We start from the raw sequence: 12,907 nt of genomic DNA on the forward strand, positions 1-12,907 counted from the left end.
CCCAGTCAAATGATCTGCGTTTAATCCATCATCATTCTTTAGCTCACTCCACCACCCCAGTTCAGACATGGCCATATGCAAATCAGTCTGACCCAGTGCCTCATGGGAACAGTCCAGCCCGAACTGCCAAGCCATGTGATACCTGGACACCGGAAACAAGCATCCTGGGAGTGGTTTTGGGTTCATAACCCTCATCAGCCAGACTATCTTGAATCCAGTGGCAAAGTAAGCAAGGGATCCACATCTGAGCATACCCCACCAACTTAGGGAGAACAAAGCTATACCAAAGGGGATGATGGACAGAGCGTTTGAGCAAATCAAACACTCACCCCCAGTCAAATGATCTGGGTTTAATCCATCATCATTCTTTAGCTCACTCCACCACCCCAGTTCAGACATGACCATATGCAAATCAGTCTGACCATGTGCCTCATGGGAACAGTCCAGCCCGAACTGCCAAGCCATGTCTTCCCTGGACCGGAAACAAGTATCCTGGGACAAGTATCGGGTTCATAACCCTCATCAGCCAGGCTATCTTGAATCCAGTGGCAAAGTGAGCAAGGGACCCACGTCTGGGCATACCCTGCCAACTTAGGGCAAACAAAGCGATACTAGAGGGGATGATGAACTGAGCGTTTCAGCAAATCAAACACTCACCCCCAGTCAAATGATCTGGGTTTAATCCATCATCGTTATTTAGCTCACTCACCCACCCCAGTTCAGACATTGCCATATGCAAATCAGTCTGATCCTGCGCCTCATGGGAAAAGTCCAGCCCGATCTGAAAAGCCATGTCTACTATGGACTGGAAACAAGCATCCTGGGTCCAGTTTCGGGTTCATAACCCTCATCAGCCAGGTTATCTTGAATCCAGTGGCAAACTGAGCAAGGGCCCCACGTCTGGGCATACCCTGCCAACTTAGGGCAAACAAAGTTATACCAAAGGGGATGATGGACGGAGCGTTTGCGCAAATCAAACACTCACCCCCAGTCAAATGATCTGGGTTTAATCCATCATCATTCCTTAGCTCACTCCACCACCCCAGTTCAGACATGGCCATATGCAAATCAGTCTGACCCTGTGCCTCATGGGAACAGTCCAGCCAGATCTGCCAAGCCATGTCTTCCCTGGACCGGAAACAAGCATTCTGGGACCGGTTTCGGGTTCATAACCCTCATCAGCCAGGCTATCTCGAATCCTGTGGCAAAGTGAGCAAGGGACCCACGTCTGGGCATACCCTGCCAACTTAGGGCGAACAAAGTGATACCAAAGGGGATGATGGACGGAGCGTTTGAGCAAACCAAACACTCACCCCCAGTCAAATGATCTGGGTTTAATCCATCATCATTCTTTAGCTCACTCCACCACCCCAGTTCAGACATGGCCATATGCAAATAAGTCTGACCCTGTGCCTCATGGGAACAGTCCAGCCCGAACTGCCAAGCCATGTCTTTCCTGGACCGGAAACAAGCATCCTTTGACCGGTTTCGGGTTCATAACCCTCATCAGCCAGGCTATCTTGAATCCAGTGGCAAAGTGAGCAAGGGACCCACGTCTGGGCATACCCTGCCAACTTAGGGAGAACAAAGCAATACCAAAGGGGATGATGGACGGAGCGTTTGAGCTAATCAAACACTCACCCCCAGTCAAATGATCTGCGTTTAATCCATCATCATTCTTTAGCTCACTCCACCACCCCAGTTCAGACATGGCAATATGCAAATCAGTCTGACCCTGTGCCTAATGGGAACAGTCTAGCCCGACGTGCCAAGCCATGTCTTCCCTGGACTGGAAACAAGCATCCTGGGAATGGTTTCTGGTTCATAAACCTCATCAGCCAGGATATCTTGAATCCAGTGGCAAAGTGAGCAAGGGACCCACGTCTGGGCATACCCTGCCAACTTAGGGCGAACAAAGCGATACCAAAGGGGATGGCGGACGGAGAATTTGAGCAAATCAAACGCTCACCCCCAGTCAAACGATCTGGGTTTAATCCATCATCATTCTTTAGCTCACTCCACCACCGCAGTTCAGACATGGCCATTTGTAAATCAGTCTGACCCTGTGCCTCATGGGAACAGTCCAGCCCGAACTGCCAAGCCATGTCTTCCCTAGACCGGAAACAAGCATCCTGGGACCGGTTTCGGTTTCATAACCCTCATCAGCCAGGCTATCTCGAATCCTAAGGCAAAGTGAGCAAGGGACCCACGTCTGGGCATACCCTGCCAACTTCGGGCGAACAAAGTGATACCAAAGGGGATGATGGACGGAGCGTTTGAGCAAATCAAACACACACCCCCAGTCAAATGATCTGGGTTTAATCCATCATCATTCTTTAGCTCACTCCACCACCCCAGTTCAGAACTGGCCATATGCAAATCAGACTGACCCTGTGCCTCATGGGAACAGTCCAGCCCGAACTGCCAAGCCATGTCTTCCCTGGACCAGAAACAAGCATCCTGGGACCGGTTTCGGGTTCATAACCCTCATCAGCCAGACTATCTTGAATCCAGTGGCAAAGTGAGCAAGGGACCCACGTCTGGGCATACCCTGCCAACTTAGGGCGAACAAAGCGACACCAAAGGGGATGATGGACGGAGCGTTTGAGCAAATCAAACACTCACCCCCAGTCAAATGATCTGCGTTTAATCCATCATCATTCTTTAGCTCACTCCACCACCCCAGTTCATACATGGCCATATGCAAATCAGTCTGACCCTGTGCCTCAGGGGAACAGTCCAGCCCGAACTGCCAAGCCATGTCTTCCCTGGTCCGGAAACAAGCATCCTTTGACCTGTTTTGGGTTCATAACCCTCATCGCCAGGCTATCTTGAATCCAGTGGCAAAGTGAGCAAGAGACCCACGTCTGGGCATACCCTGCCAACTTAGGGCAAACAAAGCGATACCAAAGGGGATGATGGACGGAGCGTTTGAGCAAATCAAACACTCACCCCCAGTCAAATGATCTGGGTTTAATCCATCATCATTCTTTAGCTCACTCCACCACCCCAGTTCAGACATGGCCATATGCAAATCAGTCTAACCCTGTGCCTCATGGGAACAGTCCAGCCCGAACTGCCAAGCCATGTCTTCCCTGGACCGGAAACAAGCATCCTGGGACAAGTTTCGGGTTCATAACCCTCATCAGCCAGGCTATCTTGAATCCAGTGGCAAAGTGAGCAAGGGACCCACGTCTGGGCATACCCTGCCAACTTAGGGCGAGCAAAGCGATACCAAAGGGGATGATGGACGGAGCGTTTGAGCAAATCAAGCACCCACCCCCAGTCAAATGATATGGTTTTAATCTATCATCATTCTTTAGCTCACGCCACCACCCCAGTTCAGATATGGCCATATGCAAATCAGTCTGACCCTTTGCCTCATGGGAACAGTCCAGCCTGAACTGCCAAGCCTTGTCTTCCCTGGACCGCAAACAAGCATCCTGGGACCGGTTTCGGGTTCATAACCCTCATCAGCCAGGCTATCTTGAATCCAGTGGCAAAGTGAGCAAGGTACCCACGTCTGGGCATACCCTGCCAACGTAGGGCGAACAAAGCGATACCAAAGGGGATGATGGACGGAGTGCTTGAGCAAATCAAACACACACCCCCAGTCAAATGATCTGGGTTTAATCTAGCATCATTCTTTAGCTCACTCCACCACCCCAGTTCAGAACTGGCCATATGCAAATCAGTCTGACCCTGTGCCTCATGGGAACAGTCCAGCCCGAACTGCCAAGCCATGTCTTCCTTGGACCAGAAACAAGCATCCTGGGACCGGTTTCGGGTTCATAACCCTCATCAGCCAGGCTATCTTGAATCCAGTGGCAAAGTGAGCAAGGGACCCACGTCTGGGCATACCCTGCCAACTTAGGGAGAACAAAGCAATACCAAAGGGGATGATGGACGGAGCGTTTGAGCTAATCAAACACTCACCCCCAGTCAAATGATCTGCGTTTAATCCATCATCATTCTTTAGCTCACTCCACCACCCCAGTTCAGACATGGCAATATGCAAATCAGTCTGACCCTGTGCCTCATGGGAACAGTCCAGCCCGACGTGCCAAGCCATGTCTTCCCTGGACTGGAAACAAGCATCCTCGGAATGGTTTCTGGTTCATATCCCTCATCAGCCAGGATATCTTGAATCCAGTGGCAAAGTGAGCAAGGGACCCACGTCTGGGCATACCCTGCCAACTTAGGGCGAACAAAGCGATACCAAAGGGGATGGCGGACGGAGCGTTTGAGCAAATCAAACGCTCACCCCCAGTCAAATGATCTGGGTTTAATCCATCATCATTCTTTAGCTCACTCCACCACCCCAGTTCAGACATGGCCATATGCAAATCAGTCTGACCCAGTGCCTCATGGGAACAGTCCAGCCCGAACTACCAAGCCATGTGATCCCTGGACACCGGAAACAAACATCCTGGGACTGGTTTTGGGTTCATAACCCTCATCAGCCAGACTATCTTGAATCCAGTGGCAAAGTAAGCAAGGGATCCACATCTGAGCATAACCCACCAACTTAGGGAGAACAAAGCTATACCAAAGGGGATGATGGACAGAGCGTTTGAGCAAATCAAACACTCACCCCCAGTCAAATGATCTGGGTTTAATCCATCATCATTCTTTAGCTCACTCCGCCACCCCAGTTCAGACATGGCCATATGCAAATCAGTCTAACCCTGTGCCTCATGGGAACAGTCCAGCCCGAACTGCCAAGCCATGTCTTCCCTGGACCGGAAACAAGCATCCTGGGACAAGTTTCGGGTTCATAACCCTCATCAGCCAGGCTATCTTGAATCCAGTGGCAAAGTGAGCAAGGGACCCACGTCTGGGCATACCCTGCCAACTTACGGCGACCAAAGCGATACCAAAGGGGATGATGGACGGAGCGTTTGAGCAAATCAAGCACCCACCCCCAGTCAAATGATATGGTTTTAATCTATCATCATTCTTTAGCTCACGCCACCACCCCAGTTCAGATATGGCCATATGCAAATCAGTCTGACCCTTTGCCTCATGGGAACAGTCCAGCCTGAACTGCCAAGCCATGTCTTCCCTGGACCGCAAACAAGCATCCTGGGACCGGTTTCGGGTTCATAACCCTCATCAGCCAGGCTATCTTGAATCCAGTGGCAAAGTGAGCAAGGGACCCACGTCTGGGCATACCCTGCCAACTTAGGGAGAACAAAGCAATACCAAAGGGGATGATGGACGGAGCGTTTGAGCTAATCAAACACTCACCCCCAGTCAAATGATCTGCGTTTAATCCATCATCATTCTTTAGCTCACTCCACCACCCCAGTTCAGACATGGCAATATGCAAATCAGTCTGACCCTGTCCCTCATGGGAACAGTCCAGCCCGACGTGCCAAGCCATGTCTTCCCTGGACTGGAAACAAGCATCCTGGGAATGGTTTCTAGTTCATAACCCTCATCAGCCAGGATATCTTGAATCCAGTGGCAAAGTGAGCAAGGGACCCACGTCTGGGCATACCCTGCCAACTTAGGGCGAACAAAGCGATACCAAAGGGGATGGCGGACAGAGCGTTTGAGCAAATCAAACGCTCACCCCCAGTCAAATGATCTGGGTTTAATCCATCATCATTCTTTAGCTCACTCCACCACCCCAGTTCAGACATGGCCATATGCAAATCAGTCTGACCCAGTGCCTCATGGGAACAGTCCAGCCCGAACTGCCAAGCCATGTGATACCTGGACACCGGAAACAAGCATCCTGGGAGTGGTTTTGGGTTCATAACCCTCATCAGCCAGACTATCTTGAATCCAGTGGCAAAGTAAGCAAGGGATCCACATCTGAGCATACCCCACCAACTTAGGGAGAACAAAGCTATACCAAAGGGGATGATGGACAGAGCGTTTGAGCAAATCAAACACTCACCCCCAGTCAAATGATCTGGGTTTAATCCATCATCATTCTTTAGCTCACTCCACCACCCCAGTTCAGACATGACCATATGCAAATCAGTCTGACCATGTGCCTCATGGGAACAGTCCAGCCCGAACTGCCAAGCCATGTCTTCCCTGGACCGGAAACAAGTATCCTGGGACAAGTATCGGGTTCATAACCCTCATCAGCCAGGCTATCTTGAATCCAGTGGCAAAGTGAGCAAGGGACCCACGTCTGGGCATACCCTGCCAACTTAGGGCAAACAAAGCGATACTAGAGGGGATGATGAACTGAGCGTTTCAGCAAATCAAACACTCACCCCCAGTCAAATGATCTGGGTTTAATCCATCATCGTTATTTAGCTCACTCACCCACCCCAGTTCAGACATTGCCATATGCAAATCAGTCTGATCCTGCGCCTCATGGGAAAAGTCCAGCCCGATCTGAAAAGCCATGTCTACTATGGACTGGAAACAAGCATCCTGGGTCCAGTTTCGGGTTCATAACCCTCATCAGCCAGGTTATCTTGAATCCAGTGGCAAACTGAGCAAGGGCCCCACGTCTGGGCATACCCTGCCAACTTAGGGCAAACAAAGTTATACCAAAGGGGATGATGGACAGAGCGTTTGCGCAAATCAAACACTCACCCCCAGTCAAATGATCTGGGTTTAATCCATCATCATTCCTTAGCTCACTCCACCACCCCAGTTCAGACATGGCCATATGCAAATCAGTCTGACCCTGTGCCTCATGGGAACAGTCCAGCCAGATCTGCCAAGCCATGTCTTCCCTGGACCGGAAACAAGCATTCTGGGACCGGTTTCGGGTTCATAACCCTCATCAGCCAGGCTATCTCGAATCCTGTGGCAAAGTGAGCAAGGGACCCACGTCTGGGCATACCCTGCCAACTTAGGGCGAACAAAGTGATACCAAAGGGGATGATGGACGGAGCGTTTGAGCAAATCAAACACTCACCCCCAGTCAAATGATCTGGGTTTAATCCATCATCATTCTTTAGCTCACTCCACCACCCCAGTTCAGACATGGCCATATGCAAATAAGTCTGACCCTGTGCCTCATGGGAACAGTCCAGCCCGAACTGCCAAGCCATGTCTTTCCTGGACCGGAAACAAGCATCCTTTGACCGGTTTCGGGTTCATAACCCTCATCAGCCAGGCTATCTTGAATCCAGTGGCAAAGTGAGCAAGGGACCCACGTCTGGGCATACCCTGCCAACTTAGGGAGAACAAAGCAATACCAAAGGGGATGATGGACGGAGCGTTTGAGCTAATCAAACACTCACCCCCAGTCAAATGATCTGCGTTTAATCCATCATCATTCTTTAGCTCACTCCACCACCCCAGTTCAGACATGGCAATATGCAAATCAGTCTAACCCTGTGCCTAATGGGAACAGTCTAGCCCGACGTGCCAAGCCATGTCTTCCCTGGACTGGAAACAAGCATCCTGGGAATGGTTTCTGGTTCATAAACCTCATCAGCCAGGATATCTTGAATCCAGTGGCAAAGTGAGCAAGGGACCCACGTCTGGGCATACCCTGCCAACTTAGGGCGAACAAAGCGATACCAAAGGGGATGGCGGACAGAGAATTTGAGCAAATCAAACGCTCACCCCCAGTCAAATGATCTGGGTTTAATCCATCATCATTCTTTAGCTCACTCCACCACCGCAGTTCAGACATGGCCATTTGTAAATCAGTCTGACCCTGTGCCTCATGGGAACAGTCCAGCCCGAACTGCCAAGCCATGTCTTCCCTAGACCGGAAACAAGCATCCTGGGACCGGTTTCGGTTTCATAACCCTCATCAGCCAGGCTATCTCGAATCCTAAGGCAAAGTGAGCAAGGGACCCACGTCTGGGCATACCCTGCCAACTTCGGGCGAACAAAGTGATACCAAAGGGGATGATGGACGGAGCGTTTGAGCAAATCAAACACACACCCCCAGTCAAATGATCTGGGTTTAATCCATCATCATTCTTTAGCTCACTCCACCACCCCAGTTCAGAACTGGCCATATGCAAATCAGACTGACCCTGTGCCTCATGGGAACAGTCCAGCCCGAACTGCCAAGCCATGTCTTCCCTGGACCGGAAACAAGCATCCTGGGACTGGTTTCGGGTTCATAACCCTCATCAGCCAGGCTATCTTGAATCCAGTGGCAAAATGAGCAAGGTACCCACGTCTGGGCATACCCTGCCAACTTAGGGCGAACAAAGCGATACCAAAGGGGATGATGGACGGAGCGTTTGAGCAAATCAAACACTCACCCCCAGTCAAATGATCTGGGTTTAATTCATCATCATTCTTTAGCTCACTCCACCACCACAGTTCAGACATGGCCATATGCAAATCAGTCTGACCCTGTGCCTCATGGGAACAGTCCAGCCTGAACTGCCAAGCCAGGTCTTCCCTGGACCGGAAACAAGCATTCTGGGACCGGTTTTGGGTTCATAACCCTCATCAGCCAGGCTATCTTGAATCCAGTGGCAAAGTGAGCAAGGGACCCACGCCTGGGCATACCCTGCCAACTTAGGGCGAACAAAGCGATATCAAAGGGGATGATGGACGGAGCGATTGAGCAAATCAAACACTCACCCCCAGTCAAATGATCTGGTTTTAATCCATCATCATTCTTTAGCTCACTCCACCACCCCAGTTCAGACATGGCCATATGCAAATAAGTCTGACTCTGTGCCTCATGGGAACAGTCCAGCCCGAACTGCCAAGCCATGTCTTCCCTGACCCTTAAACTAGCATCCTTTGACCGGTTTCGGGTTCATAACCCTCATCAGCCAGGCTATCTTGAATCCAGTGGCAAAGTGAGCAAGGGACCCATGACTGGGCATACCCTGCCAATTTAGGGCGAACAAAGCGATACCAAAGGGGATAATGGACGGAGCGTTTGAGCAAATCAAGCACTCACCCCCAGTCAAATGATCTGGGTTTAATCCATCATCATTCTTTAGCTCACGCCACCACCCCAGTTCAGACATGGCCATATGCAAATCAGTCTGAACCTTTGCATCATGGGAACAGTCCAGCCCGAACTCCCAAGCCATGTCTTCCCTGGACCGGAAACAAGCATCCTGGGACTGGTTTCGGGTTCATAACCCTCATCAGCCAGGCTATCTTGAATCCAGTGGCAAAATGAGCAAGGTACCCACGTCTGGGCATACCCTGCCAAGTTAGGGCGAACAAAGCGATACCAAAGGGGATGATGGACGGAGCGTTTGAGCAAATCAAACACACACCCCCAGTCAAATGATCTGGGTTTAATCCATCATCATTCTTTAGCTTACTCCACCACCCCAGTTCAGAACTGGCCATATGCAAATCAGTCTAACCCTGTGCCTCATGGGAACAGTCCAGCCCGAACTGCCAAGCCATGTCTTCCCTGGACCGGAAACAAGCATCCTGGGACCGGTTTCGGGTTCATAGCCCTCATCAGCCAGGCTATCTTGAATCCAGTGGCAAAGTGAGCAAGGGACCCACATCTGGGCAAACAGTCCAGCCCGAACTGCCAAGCCATGTCTTCCCTGGACCGGAAACAAGCATCCTTTGACCGGTTTCGGGTTCATAACCCTCATCAGCCAGGCTATCTTGAATCCAGTTGCAAAGTGAGCAAGGGACCCACGACTGGGCAAACCCTGCCAATTTAGGGCGAACAAAGCGATTCCAAAGGGGATGATGGACGGAGCGTTTGAGCAAATCAAGCACTCACCCCCAGTCAAATGATCTGGGTTTAATCCATCATCATTCTTTAGCTCACGCCACCACCCCAGTTCAGACATGGCCATATGCAAATCAGTCTGACCCTTTGCCTCATGGGAACAGTCCAGCCCGAACTGCCAAGCCATGTCTTCCCTGGACCGGAAACAAGCATCCTGGGACTGGTTTCGGGTTCATAACCCTCATCAGCCAGGCTATCTTGAATCCAGTGGCAAAATGAGCAAGGTACCCACGTCTGGGCATACCCTGCCAACTTAGGGCGAACAAAGCGATACCAAAGGGGATGATGGACGGAGCGTTTGAGCAAATCAAACACTCACCCCCAGTCAAATGATCTGCGTTTAATCCATCATCATTCTTTAGCTCACTCCACCACCCCAGTTCATACATGGCCATATGCAAATCAGTCTGACCCTGTGCCTCAGGGGAACAGTCCAGCCCGAACTGCCAAGCCATGTCTTCCCTGGTCCGGAAACAAGCATCCTTTGACCTGTTTTGGGTTCATAACCCTCATCGCCAGGCTATCTTGAATCCAGTGGCAAAGTGAGCAAGAGACCCACGTCTGGGCATACCCTGCCAACTTAGGGCAAACAAAGCGATACCAAAGGGGATGATGGACGGAGCGTTTGAGCAAATCAAACACTCACCCCCAGTCAAATGATCTGGGTTTAATCCATCATCATTCTTTAGCTCACTCCGCCACCCCAGTTCAGACATGGCCATATGCAAATCAGTCTAACCCTGTGCCTCATGGGAACAGTCCAGCCCGAACTGCCAAGCCATGTCTTCCCTGGACCGGAAACAAGCATCCTGGGACAAGTTTCGGGTTCATAACCCTCATCAGCCAGGCTATCTTGAATCCAGTGGCAAAGTGAGCAAGGGACCCACGTCTGGGCATACCCTGCCAACTTAGGGCGAGCAAAGCGATACCAAAGGGGATGATGGACGGAGCGTTTGAGCAAATCAAGCACCCACCCCCAGTCAAATGATATGGTTTTAATCTATCATCATTCTTTAGCTCACGCCACCACCCCAGTTCAGATATGGCCATATGCAAATCAGTCTGACCCTTTGCCTCATGGGAACAGTCCAGCCTGAACTGCCAAGCCATGTCTTCCCTGGACCGCAAACAAGCATCCTGGGACCGGTTTCGGGTTCATAACCCTCATCAGCCAGGCTATCTTGAATCCAGTGGCAAAGTGAGCAAGGTACCCACGTCTGGGCATACCCTGCCAACGTAGGGCGAACAAAGCGATACCAAAGGGGATGATGGACGGAGTGCTTGAGCAAATCAAACACACACCCCCAGTCAAATGATCTGGGTTTAATCCAGCATCATTCTTTAGCTCACTCCACCACCCCAGTTCAGAACTGGCCATATGCAAATCAGTCTGACCCTGTGCCTCATGGGAACAGTCCAGCCCGAACTGCCAAGCCATGTCTTCCTTGGACCAGAAACAAGCATCCTGGGACCGGTTTCTGGTTCATAACCCTCATCAGCCAGGCTATCTTGAATCCAGTGGCAAAGTGAGCAAGGGACCCACGTCTGGGCATACCCTGCCAACTTAGGGAGAACAAAGCAATACCAAAGGGGATGATGGACGGAGCGTTTGAGCTAATCAAACACTCACCCCCAGTCAAATGATCTGCGTTTAATCCATCATCATTCTTTAGCTCACTCCACCACCCCAGTTCAGACATGGCAATATGCAAATCAGTCTGACCCTGTGCCTCATGGGAACAGTCCAGCCCGACGTGCCAAGCCATGTCTTCCCTGGACTGGAAACAAGCATCCTGGGAATGGTTTCTGGTTCATAACCCTCATCAGCCAGGATATCTTGAATCCAGTGGCAAAGTGAGCAAGGGACCCACGTCTGGGCATACACTGCCAACTTAGGGCGGACAAAGCGATACCAAAGGGGATGGCGGACGGAGCGTTTGAGCAAATCAAACGCTCACCCCCAGTCAAATGGTCTGGGTTTAATGATCCATCATCATTCTTTAGCTCACTCCACCACCCCAGTTCAGACATGGCCATATGCAAATCAGTCTGACCCAGTGCCTCATGGGAACAGTCCAGCCCGAACTGCCAAGCCATGTGATCCCTGGACACCGGAAACAAGCATCCTGGGACTGGTTTTGGGTTCATAACCCTCATCAGCCAGACTATCTTGAATCCAGTGGCAAAGTAAGCAAGGGATCCACATCTGAGCATACCCCACCAACTTAGGGAGAACAAAGCTATACCAAAGGGGATGATGGACAGAGCGTTTGAGCAAATCAAACACTCACCCCCAGTCAAATGATCTGGGTTTAATCCATCATCATTCTTTAGCTCACTCCACCACCCCAGTTCAGACATGACCATATGCAAATCAGTCTGACCATGTGCCTCATGGGAACAGTCCAGCCCGAACTGCCAAGCCATGTCTTCCCTGGACCGGAAACAAGTATCCTGGGACAAGTTTCGGGTTCATAACCCTCATCAGCCAGGCTATCTTGAATCCAGTGGCAAAGTGAGCAAGGGACCCACGTCTGGGCATACCCTGCCAACTTAGGGCAAACAAAGCGATACTAGAGGGGATGATGAACTGAGCGTTTCAGCAAATCAAACACTCACCCCCAGTCAAATGATCTGGGTTTAATCCATCATCGTTATTTAGCTCACTCACCCACCCCAGTTCAGACATTGCCATATGCAAATCAGTCTGATCCTGCGCCTCATGGGAAAAGTCCAGCCCGATCTGAAAAGCCATGTCTACTATGGACTGGAAACAAGCATCCTGGAAACGGTTTCGGGTTCATAACCCTCATCAGCCAGGCCATCTTGAATCCAGTGGCAAAGTGAGAAAGGGACCCACGTCTGGGCATACCCTGCCAACTTAGGGCGAACAAAGCGACACCAAAGGGGATGATGGACGGAGCGTTTGAGCAAATCAAACACTCACCCCCAGTGAAATGATCTGGGTTTAATCCATCATCATTCTTTAGCTCACTCCACCACCCTAGTTCAGACATGGCCATTTGCAAATCAGTCTGACCCTGTGCCTCATGGGAACAGACCAGCCCGAGCTGCCAAGCCATGTCTTCCCTGGACCGGAAACAAGCATCCTGGGTCCAGTTTCGGGTTCATAACCCTCATCAGCCAGGTTATCTTGAATCCAGTGGCAAACTGAGCAAGGGCCCCACGTCTGGGCATACCCTGCCAACTTAGGGCAAACAAAGTTATACCAAAGGGGAT

This window comes from Triturus cristatus, chromosome 3_2 (assembly GCF_964204655.1).
Source record: "Triturus cristatus chromosome 3_2, aTriCri1.1, whole genome shotgun sequence".
Lineage (NCBI taxonomy): Eukaryota > Metazoa > Chordata > Amphibia > Caudata > Salamandridae > Triturus > Triturus cristatus.